At 35.0% G+C, this 10,240-nt stretch overlaps 1 long non-coding RNA gene across 2 annotated transcripts; it reads left to right on the top strand.

The window, feature by feature from the left end:
• Positions 1 to 701: 701 nt before the first annotated feature.
• LOC113098822 (uncharacterized) lies at positions 702 to 9,206 on the top strand. Of its 2 annotated transcripts, XR_003289208.1 has the most exons (4): positions 702 to 793; positions 5,803 to 5,884; positions 6,972 to 8,096; positions 8,775 to 9,206. It is a non-coding gene; the product is annotated as an uncharacterized LOC113098822 (long non-coding RNA). The 2 variants fall into 2 exon arrangements; XR_003289209.1 differs by lacking the exon at positions 5,803 to 5,884.
• Positions 9,207 to 10,240: the final 1,034 nt, after the last annotated feature.

Below are 10,240 nucleotides of genomic sequence, written 5' to 3'. Positions count from 1 at the left end.
TTAGTCCGATTTTCACCAAATTTGACATGGATCATCTTCAGACCATTCTGGCAAAATGTTATGGATTTCGTGTCAATATACGAAACGGTTCTCATTTAGCGCATCAACGAATCAGCTGGAAGGGTTCCAAAATGCATTTGAGGCTGTATCTCTGCAAAGCTTTGACATATTTGCAAAAAACTTTGTATGTGTCATCGTCACCTCACACTGACCATTTCAAACTAATTTGGTAACAGCGCCACCTATTGGTTACACGAGATAAGCCAATAAATCCTATTACTAGTTGTTGTATTTATTGTTTTCAAGCCATTTTGCCTAAAATAATCTTAAAACTGTCTTAATTACTCATTCCTGCCGTTCGTCTGAAGCTTGCTTCTGTAGTGCTTGGCCCCGTTATTGCTGCTTGCAGCTATATTTATTATTATTACTATATTAGAAAATATTGAATTGCTCTTTTCTTGCTTTTATCATGTTATATATTTATAATTCCACTTTATTAGTTGTATTTAGTGTATATAAATGTTTTGTTTGTAGTTTGTATAACTGTTTTTTTTTACTGTATTTACCTGCTCATAATTTAAAGCAGCATACACACACACACACACACACACACACACATATATATTATATATATAATATATATATATATATATATATATATATATATATATATATAATATATATAATATGTCTTTCTTTCCCAGGTGAGGCTAAAACAACTGTCGCACCTTTTGTACAAGGTGGCGTTAGTGATGGCCAGTGGCATTCAGTTCAGCTTCACTATTACAACAAGGTAAGACATTAAGTCAGTTTTGCTTTTAGTTATCGGAATAGTGTTGTTCATGAAGATTTACGCTTATTTTGGAAACCAGGACAAGTTATGGATGTTGTTTGTTCCCACAATGATCTTCTTACTTTCCACTTGCATATGACCTGAGAAGACAGATTATTTTATTCATGGAATCTCCATGTTTGACTTGCATTGCATTTCACTCAACCGGAGCTTGTTTTCAAATGCTTCCACACCCAAAGGAAACAACGGCTATCCTGCAATTGTACGATTAAGTCTTAATGCACTTACTAGCATGGTTTTGCATGTGTTGCTTATTCTTCCGCTAGAAGATTATGAATAGAGTTTATCTCATGTTGCCCTCTCCATGTGACAGTCCAGGTAAGACAATCTGCTAACTGGAAGGCCAATAGGATTTGTGTAAGCTTCAAATAACTAATGCACATAGGGTAACAAAAGACACAGTCATTTTTATTTCTGTCCTGTGATTCTCGACCCTTCCAAGCCCAGAACATCAGAAACTAAATATGCCATTGTGATGTGCAAGAAGTCTTCCTGCTTATAAGAGATTGCAACTTGAGTTTCATAAAACTGCTTTAAAGATTTTCTGTATTGAATATGTTTGTTCTCATATAAAGTCAGCAGTTGTTGGTGGACGGAAACAATGAGGAGGTCTAAAATGTAAAGGGAGAAGTTTTAATTTACTTGCAAAGAGGGTAATGCAGTTTTCTGTAATAACTTTAATTGATGAAGATATCTCAGACTAGTGTATTGTTGGATGTTTCTAAAGATATGGACAAAACAGAAAATGTTAAATCACAGTTGTTTATAAATTTTACATGGTACTATTATTGGTTTTTGAAGAAGCATTTGAACAAACCATGTATTAAATTACGTGTGTTTGTAGTTAAAATCACGAATGGTATCGCAAATGTTTTTTTTTTTTTTTTTTTAGAACTTTCAAAGCATCTGTACTTGGCAGCCACACCAACACACCACAACATCATGTGAGAGAGTTCTGGACCTTTTAAACACCTAAAAAAATAGTTTAGAATGAAGTGTAAATGGTCCCCTATATAGTATGCTATGGGTTATGCAGTTTTTGCTTTCTTATTTGTCTTGATTGAGCACATAATAGTTTGAAGAACTCTTACGTCAAGCCTGAGTTGCTATTGGTGAAACACAATACACACACGCACACACACACACACGCACACGCAAACACACACACACACAAAAACACACCTTGACAAGGCACTAAATAAACACAACTCATAGTGGGGTCCCGAGAAGGTGTTAGGACCACCATCCAAGCAGGAGTCCTCATACACAGCTGTGTCAAAAATACTTCACCTGCTTCTAATACACACACAGCAAAAAGAGAGGCCAGAGAGGCAGCAAGTGTGTGACAGCCTGCAGCTGTTGTCGAGTGTGCGCAGTGATTGACCATGGGTGAACTATTTAAACACACACATACATTGTCCCAAGAGAGCACTCTCTATGAGAGATGAAACTGTCCTGAACCATGTCTCCTTGAGTCTGAGTACTGTCAGGAGTGGGTATACTGTCCAGATCTAAAGAAATTCCTCCACAAGTTAATGCTTTTCCTGATTATCACCTCCACACAGCGCCAGAGAGAGGTCATTTGGGATTTCTGAGGAATTCAGATAAAATCTGCTCATAATTCACAACCTTTAAGGTCCCGCTGCACTTAAGGGAACTTGTAGAAAGACAAAGTGCTTTACTCTTACCTAATGCCAAGTGCTTAATTTATGGGGTCAGAGAGTGATTATGTTGGTGGGTATATACTAGAACTTATTCTGTGTCAAAGAACTCAGCAAATACATTCATTTTAAAAAAAATGGTAAGTCAGAAGAAAAATGCATGGTGACATTATGTTATGTGACCAAAATCTAAGCTTTTATCCACAAACTATTTTGTCCAATAAAATTGTAAGGGAAATGTTGACTAACTTTAACCCACTTGCCTATACTAATATTTCACAATATTGCTGTTTTAATTTATGTTTGATAAAATATATTCAGTTTGGTTGCGCACAATAAAAAAAACAACCCAAACCTTTGAAACAGTAGTGTATATTTTATGATTATCAGAGTATGATAGTGTAAACAACATTAGAATATTAGAATTTTAATCATTGTGTACTTCAGTATTTATAGTGACTACACACAATGCATTATTATTCTATATATAAAGTTATAAGTTAATTCAGACCTTTCAATTTCCTGCAGTTTAGAACTGGTTTCCAACATAGTACTCATTACATGCTGGATATATATTGCGACACTAATCTTAAATCACAGACATCCCCATGTAACTATAGCTAACATTCACTTTATGACATTGAGCTGTTGAGACAAGTGCAATATATAGTATATATATATATATATATATTTTTTTTTTTTTTTTTATGAAGAGAATATTTTTAGGATGATTAATTTTAATATTCATAAATAGACAAATAAATATAATTTGCCCTTGTGACTTTATAACTTTTGGAAAAAACTTCATGCGGTTATATTTAGATTAGTGTTGGGTGATATGCTCCATAGTCATATGTGGGCTGCATTTCCAAAAAGCTTCGTAAGCCTAAGAAGTTTGTAAAAGCGATCATACAACTGATCTTAATATTACGTTCTGTTTCCCAAAAGCATCGTAACATAAGTGCACTTGTAAATCATTGTAGATCTAGGAGTGCTCTATCAAAATATATATATCAAAATATATATATTAGTGGTGGGCCGTTATCGGCGTTAACATGCTGCGATAACGCGAGACTCTTATCGGGCGATAAAAAAAAATATTGCCGTTAATCTATTCTCAAAGTTGGGTTGAGAGCTGGGTCGTATACTAAGCAAGCTATGATGACTTTCACCTTGATATTTTATATAACCGACTGGCTGAGGCCAGCCTAAAAAGATGCTCAGGACAGTAGATGGGCCACTGCTGCGCATCGTCACGAAAGCTTATCTTTAAGCCTTACCGCTTGTCGATTTAAACATTAAAGCTTCCAAACACAAGATGCGGAAAAGCCGAACAGAGTAGCTGGTTACTCGCGCTGTGTTCGGTGCGCACGAGAGAGAGAGCTGCGTGTCACGGACAGCGACACTGAAACGAGCTCTCTTCTGCGAAGTTCTCCTTGAAGTCCCTCCTGCACCTGAATGAACAAATACAAATTGCAGTTTGAACAAACAAAAATATGTGAAAGAGCCCAATTCAGCACCGCGGTGTTCTGGTGTTCAGGCTCACGCAGAGAAAGGCGTCTCAAAAACACTCGAACACCGAATTTGCTTATTTTTGCTTTGTGTGCCGACAAATACATACAAAATATGTCAAAATATCCACCTTGGAAATTATTGCTCGAAAAAAACTGCCAGTTATTTCTTAAGTGAAAGTACAGTTGAGGAAAAAAATGGGGATGTGTATTATATTGTATGCGTTCATCGTCTCTTAAAGTGAACGCGCCTAATTTTAGCTACTGGCTGCGGTAATGTTAATCCAAGAAAATGAAAATGAAAATCACTCACTGCTCTTGACTGAATTACTTTGTAGTTTTAACAGTCAAACCAAAAATTATTCAGACACCAGATATAATTTTTGATATATGTGGTTTTATTAACAAAGTTCAGGAGAAGCACGATCAAATAATCATTCAATTTGGCACAGGTGCATCTCGTTTAGCTAATCATCTTAAATACCACACAAGCGTATATATATCCAGTCTTCCTACCTACTGTCCCACGACAGTTTTCGGCATCCCTCCTCCACCCCAACTCCTCACTTCTAATCTATTTATCCCAAATTGGGGATAGGGGGAGTTATTTGGGTTCGGGCTGTGCTCCGGGCCCGGATCCCTCCCCCAGGACAGCACGCCAAAATATGTCTACTATTTGCCTTCAGATTAGATGTAAGGGTGAACTCGTGAAATATAGCAAACTGTAATAATGTTCAACATTTTTACGTTGAAGACTATCCAGTGCTATTTTACATTTAATTATTTGGTTTCTGTACCGTGACACCTACAAACTTGAAAAAAAACTTAAACATTGTGTAAATGGCACATCCCAGCTACGGCCCTGCTCACGCCTGTTTCACACATACTCCGTCTGCAGTGCGTATGAAGTTTGTGTGCGTTACGTATGTGGTGCAGCACGGAATTGATGTGCTTTCACACAGGACTCGTTTGCAGTCTGCTACTCAGTAAGTAAACGATCGCTGCACTGCTACAGATGCAACACTCCTGGATTGCAACTGAAATCCATTAACATGGGTACGTAAAAAAAAATATGCAACGCATATACACTGCAGACGGAGTATGTGTGAAACAGGCGTAAGGTTGTTTGCACCTTGTGCAGTGTGGAATTAGTTTACAGCTTTTTCAAGCACTTTGTGATGTATTTTGGAAACAGGAGATGAGCCCCTTTTCTAATACACCACCTAGCTTGATAAACCCCTTCTCAAAGACTTACTGTTTGTCAATTTTATTTGGGTAACACACATATTCTGAATGCCTTCGGCAGAATTCGAATGAGCCATTTTAATCTAGATTAATTTCAAGATCACAGTGAGATTAATCTAGATTAAAAAATTTAATCTATGCCCAACAATAATATATATATATATATATATATATAATACTATATATATATATATATATACTATATATATATATATATATAATATACACTGTATATAAGTAAATTATTATTATTATGTAAAGTTTAATATAAATACAAAATTAGTTTAATCATAAAAAACCATTGTAAGTTGCTAATTAAATGCGTGTATCATTTCTTACCTTACAATAGTATTACAGTGTCAAAAAACATCATCACAGACTTCAGTCTGTTATGTTTATGTTATGTTATGTTTCAGTTTATGTACTAAAAAAAAAAAAACACTCCTGTTATAATCAGTAAAGCTATTTACACTGTATGTTGAATAAATATCATATACTTACATCACAACTGAACTTTGTTGTTTATGATCAGAGAATTGGCGAGTGAGCAGAATTCAATCAGCGAGCGCAAGCACTGAACACTCTGGTGTTTTGACTGCTAAACACTTCAAATTGTAAGTGTTCTATTAAATTATAACACTTAAATTGTAAGTGTTCTATCAAATTATAAACTCGGAATCATGTGTGATTGGTTATAGTGCACACCACTATAAAAATGTGGAAAATAAATATGATGAAACAAATAAGCCCTAGTATTAATTAGATAATAATACTAGCCTGATAATAGAAATAATAATAATAGTAATAATTTTATTATTGTATTATTATCATCTTGATATCGTCAAAGGGATCAGCCACAGGCGATATGTCAAACAATCATCAGTACATAATACATAATACATGATACTATCATCTATCGGCACAAAATTTAGATCCCAACAGAGAATTGCTTAGTACCTAGGTGCATATGAATATCATGTACTACATAAAAACATAAAACCTGATTTAACACAGGTCACACTGAACTCAATTCAGTTCAACTTGGCTTAATTTCTAAATCACATTTAAGAATGAGACCAAAGCACAATGGTTCACAAAGCAGCTTAACTGTGTGCCAGTACGTACGACTTATACTCACAGAGAGTAAACACGGGACCACTGGGGAAAAAATAGTAAGCAATAAATAATGTTCTTTTTTGCATACAGTAACTTGCCGCAAACGGTTTAGTTTGCCTAATAAAGAATTGCACAATATTAGAAGTAAAGAGAGCGGAATTAGGGTTTAAAGGCAAACAATTATTTTAAAGGCAAACCATTCAGGTCATAGTTAAGGGTGCCAGCTCACATTCTCAATGAATGAGTTTATCTATCAGAGCATTTCAAACCACAGTGTGTGATGATATATGTCAAACATCTAAGAAAATTAAAATTGTTTCCCTTTTTAGGGATTATTTTTTATTATTTGAACGATCCATGTCACTCAAGAGGCAGACTACTTGATTTTGGATGCATTTACGCTAAATCTTTCCTAATGGAACAATTTCATTTGACACTAGTGTTGCTCTAAAATGTCTAAAATGTCTCTTCATTTTTAGTGACCAAAACGAGATGAAACTAAATGTTAGAACATTATTTTGTCTCGTTTAGTCGCGTTATTACTATTATTTTGCAAGTATTTCTGTTTCCTGTGTCTCACTTTAGGGGCTGCATCAGGTTGCACTGCACAGACGCAGGCGACGTCAATTCCTCAAGCCCGACTTGCAGCATTGAGTTTGAATTTAGAAGATGACAATTCAACTCAAACAAAGTTAAGTCTGACACAGAGAAAAGGACCAATGTGTGTACTTCTAACATGTTTGGTTGGTAAAATGTTGTAAATTCAAATCAGAGCATCTTCCGTGTCTGGAATGGATGTATTCTTGAGTCTATAAGGTAACAATAATATAATATGATAACCTTGTTTGAAATGAGTTTGGCTAAATGAAAATGTGGGTTTTGTCTATACTACTAGGTAACTTACTTATACTACATTGACTGAGTTAAACAGATTTGCATTGCTAAAAAGAGACTAAAATACAATTTTCATTGACTAAAACTAGACTAAATGTCATTAGTTTTTTTTTCAACTAAAACTAGACGAAAATAATCATGGATTATTCTGACTAAAATAAAAACTAAAATGCTCCGGCTTTTAGTTGACTGAAACTTGACCAGACTAAAAAGAGTATGAACGTGACTAAAACTAATAAAAACTAAAATGACAGCTTTACACAAAGACTACACTAAAACTAGAATTAAAGAAGTTACCAAAAACAACAGTATTTGACAACAAAGTTCAGTTTGTTTGGTTAGGGTTTAAACACCTGAATCTCCCCAAAAATGTAGCTTTATTGTAATGCATAATTGGTACGAAAACAATAAAACAATAAGGCATAATTAGCATCTTAAGCATAACTGTCACTAGAACTTGTTTTAACATAATTGCCATTTCTGCCTTGATGACTACTGACCACTGTTATTTTAACTGAAAAGAATGCATCAAGCTCGTGATCATGAGTTTATAAGTTGGAAATAGGAAGTTTTCGATAGTACGTGAAGACAGCAGAGAAGCGCTCTCGCTCAACACAGTGGAGTGAATCATTTTGCTAATTTTGTGGTTTATTATTTTGAGTTGTATGGGACTCGGTTACACACATCCCTCTCACAGTATATTGCTTTACAGACTTACTGCTCAGAAATACGAGTCTCTACCCACCTATTAAGTGTTGTCCTGCAACGCACTCTGCTTTGATGGATCCCGCGGCCGTGCAGGTCTCTAATAGGAAGGTGCCTGTTATAATGTTATGATTGTTATGATATTATTAATGTACTGGCATTGACAAAACTTTTTTGTATTTAATTTAATTACATTAATGTTATAAGTTGAGATTTAGGCTACAATAAATATTTTATCTACTACTATGTAAAAAGTTCGTATCGCAGTAGGCCTACTTTTAAATGACAAAAGTGAACAACAGTACACTACTTTTGAACGCATTATTAGTTTTGTGCATAACAATAATCAATAATGTAGCAAATTTCGATCAGTTCAGTATTGACCTCCACTGCCCCATTCTTAAAATGCACACTTTTTATATATACAGTTTTTACATTTTACATATTTTTGCTTTTTTTAATCCGACTGAGCCATCAATCCATTTGTTGTTGGATTGTTTTTTATTATTATTATTATTATTATTGTTTAAACATAACTTTTGATGACTAAACATGGACCCAAATGTAAAAGGGGCAAGTTGTTAGAACTTAACTTGGGATAAAACAAGACTTTAGTCCCTTATTATTTTAGTAAATTTTAGTTTTATAGCAGACAGGCTACTCTGTTAAATGTAAATGTACTTTGGGGCTGATTTTACTAGCGTCTGCTGCTACCTTTAAAAGGGCTTTCAATATCTGTGGGGTCATCATACATTCTAATCGCCACTTTCTCTCCCGTGGTCTACGCAGGACAGCCTGCACCTGCTGGACTCCAGTGGGGTGCTGCGCGTCCATCTCTATACCGCCTGGCTGGAGCTCACTCATAAGGAGGTACTGTATCCAGTGACCTAATGTAGCTCTGCGGTGGCGGTTCCTGCTATCCTTCCAGCCTTAGGGTCCTGGCATTTACAAAGCATCTCAGAGTTTCCCGTGCTACTTTCGCATCAGTTCTGCACTTGGTCATATAGAGACAAAGGGCAACATTGGGAGGAGGCAATCAAATTCAAAATCTTCTTCTGTAGTTTGAGAAGCTTTGTGAATACAGACCCACATCTTCTTCTCTGACTCCAGCAGTTTATATCTGTGTCCAAAGAGATTCATTAGTAGGGATATGAATCTCAGGTAAATTTACAGTCAGGCTCAGTTTCTACTTAGTGAGTTTGTCAGCACTTCCATTAAGCATTCTTGGGGATAAACCATAATAAAAAAAAAAAAAAAAAGAATAAAAAAACAGTAGTGGTGCAGAAAATAAAGATAATAGCTTATAGTAAACACTATTATTACACGGCTCTGTGGAATACTTGGTTCTGATTGGTCAGTCACGACATTTCAAGGTACGTTATCCCTCGATAACAACCGGTAAAAGCTGATAACTCAGGCTCATCCAGGTAACAGCAGTCGGCGCTGTACTCTTGCATGAACATTTTTTTCTTGGTTGAAGCTTTGTGTTTGTTTAGCTAATAAAATATTAAAACTCGGTTAAAAATGGTCTACGATTATTTAATTATGTCATCCTGGTATTGCGAACTCACTTTTTGCTACGATTGTTTTGTACGCTGTAATGGATTATAAGAGAACTAAATAACTGGTAAGATTTTAAAACATTTTCATCTTAATTCTTTGATGTGTAATAAGTGATTTTTGGTTTGTGATCACCCTGTTGGTGTTTATTCTGAGATAAAATCAGGCTGGATGTACACTATCACTTACTTATACTGTGTATTTTAAACATTTATTAGCTACATTTATTTTTTGCTATTACATATATAGTCGAGGAGTGTTTTAGCTAATTCAAACCAATAATCCAACAATGATTTTTGAGCATTTTTTTTTTTTTTTTATTGAAAAGAGTAATTTGTTTTTAAATCAGGCTAAACTGGTTTTACTGTGCTGCTAGTGAATAGAATACATTGTTGTGTATTCATGGAGTTCTGTCTGTGTTGGTTGAAGAATGCAGACTTTCAAGAACCGTTTGTCAGAAAAATTCAAAATTTTAAATTGCAGAAAATTAAATTGCAGAATATTCCTTTATTCCCTCATGGCTTATGGCTACTGCATACTGAATAAAAGCACAAATATATAAACATACCCAATGTCAGTTAACCCAAAAGCATATTTTTAGGGAAAACAAATAAGATCTACTGAGGGAAAATTTTGCTTTCTGCAGGTTGATTTAGCTTTGAAGAACTCCAATGTAATGGTCCGGACCAAAGCAA

This window comes from Carassius auratus, unplaced genomic scaffold, assembly GCF_003368295.1.
Source record: "Carassius auratus strain Wakin unplaced genomic scaffold, ASM336829v1 scaf_tig00216705, whole genome shotgun sequence".
NCBI lineage: Eukaryota > Metazoa > Chordata > Actinopteri > Cypriniformes > Cyprinidae > Carassius > Carassius auratus.
Note: the sequence above shows the minus strand (reverse complement) of the source record. Positions and strands in the feature narration are given on the sequence as shown.